Here is a 2,500-nt window from a genome sequence, read left to right as displayed (position 1 = left end):
TGGTGAAGATAGGTTGATTTCAATTCTAAGTACAAAATACCTGACAGCGACAGGTATAAGTACAGAAGAATTGTCATTGACTTTCATCTCTCTTCGTGGCCAAGTGGCTTAGTCACTGTCTATACAAGCTTGCCGACCAGGGTTCGATTCCCGGCCGGACCCAAGCTCTTGTCTTTGTGTGATTTCGCCTGGGGCTCTGATCCCGAGGTCGTTAAGAGAATCCAGACATTAATGTATCAAAAATATATATGGCTTATTTGAATATGAAAAACACGTCTAAAATCTGCAAAATTTATCATTAATTGAATGCCAAGTAACAAACTACCAATTAGCTACGATGGTGAAGATGGGTTGATTTCAATTCTAAGTACAAAATACCTGAATTCGACAAGTATAAGTACAGAAGAATTGCCATTGACTTTTATCTTTCTTTGTGGCCAAGTGGCTTAGTCACTGTCTATACAAGCTTGCCGACCAGGGTTCGATTCCCGGGCCGGACCCAAGCTCTTGTCTTTGTGTGATTTCGACTGGGGCTCTGATCCCGAGGTCGTTAAGAGAATCCAGACATTAATGTATCAAAATATATATGGCTTATTTGAATATGAAAAACACGTCTAAATGTGCAAAATTTATCATTAATTGAATGCCAAGTAACAAACTACCAATTAGCTACGATGGTGAAGATGGGTTGATTTCAATTCTAAGTACAAAATACCTGAATTCGACAGGTATAAGTACAGAAGAATTGTCACTGACTTTTATCTTTCCTCGTGGCCAAGTGGCTTAGTCACTGTCTATACAAGCTTGCCGACCAGGGTTCGATTCCCGGCCGGACCCAAACTCTTGTCTTTGTGTGATTTCGCCTGGGGCTCTGATCCCGAGGTCGTTAAGAGAATCCAGACATTAATGTATCAAAAATATATATGGCTTATTTGAATATGATAAACACGTCTAAATGTGCAAAATTTATCATTAATTGAATGCCAAGTAACAAACTACCAATTAGCTACGATGGTAAAGATGGGTTGATTTCAATTCTAAGTACAAAATACCTATATTCGACAGGTATAAGTAGAGAAGAATTGTCATTGACTTTTATCTTTCTTCGTGGCCAAGTGGCTTAGTCACTGTCTATACAAGCTTGCTGACCAGGGTTCGATTCCCGGCCGGACCCAAGCTCATGTCTTTGTGTGATTTCGCCTGGGGCTCTGATCCCGAGGTCGTTAAGAGAATCCAGACATTAATGTATCAAAAATATATATGGCTTATTTGACATATATATGTACATATATACATATATATATATATATATATATATATATATATATATATATATATATATATATATATATATATATATATATATATATATATGTATGTATCTCTCTCTCTCTCTCTCTGTCTATATATATATATATATATATATATATATATATATATATATATATTATATATATATATATATATATATATATATATATATATATATATATATATATATATATATATATATATATATATATATATATATACAGTACAGTAGAACCTCGGTTTACGAATTTAATTCGTTCCTAATGCGAACTCGTAAACCGAAAAATTTGTATCGCAAAACGAATTTCCCCCATTACAATGTTATAAAATCGAAATAAGTAGTTCAACCCATCTACAGAAATCAATTTTCACAAATTTTTCCTTACACATACAGTACTCGACTGTACTCTACACAAAATTATTAAAATATTGCAGTCATTTAGTGATGAAAATATGGATATGCATGCACAGTAAACCTGAACTTTACCTTAGAGGAGTGTCGCTGCTGGCTTGTTGGAGACGAGAGGAGGGGAAGGAGGAGGAGGGGGTTACTGCTTGGAGGGAAAATCTCCCTCCATGAGAACTTCAGGAACGTTGACTGGAGTTCTCTCTCGAGAATGGCGTTCACTATCACTGGTTTTACGTTTGCGAGACTCTTGGTCGTCGTCTTTCACAGTTCTTTTCTCCCCCTTCACAAGATATTTTTCAATAGACACCTGCTTTTGTCTGTTCTTTAAAATTTTATAGAGTGTCCCACCCCATTATCGACTAATAAATTTATTGCACGGTCTGTTTCAGCCTTATTCGGGACATTTTCCTCAAGAAAACTTTTCACGTCTTCCCACTTCTTTAAAAAATCTTTTATCCCACTCGAAGACAGTGATTGTGCAGTGCCTCCCTCCTCCTCAGATGAGATTTCCTCTATTACCTGTCTTTGCTGCTGCTCGTGCAGGTCCTTCAGCTCCTCGGTGGTCAGCTGCTCCTTATGCTCCTGCAGGAGGTCGTCGATGTCATCCGTGTCCACCTCCAGCCCCATTGCCTTGCCCAAGGACACAATATCCTCGTCAACTGCTTCCTCCTGGTTGGGTTCGAACCCCTCGAAATCCCGTTCTGCAACGATGAAGGGCCACAGTTTCTTCCAGGCGGAATTGAGGGTTCTCCTGGTGACTCCTTGCCAGGCTTTATCAAT

Source organism: Palaemon carinicauda, chromosome 4 (genome assembly GCF_036898095.1).
Source record: "Palaemon carinicauda isolate YSFRI2023 chromosome 4, ASM3689809v2, whole genome shotgun sequence".
Taxonomy (NCBI): domain Eukaryota; kingdom Metazoa; phylum Arthropoda; class Malacostraca; order Decapoda; family Palaemonidae; genus Palaemon; species Palaemon carinicauda.
This window is presented reverse-complemented; position numbering follows the sequence as displayed.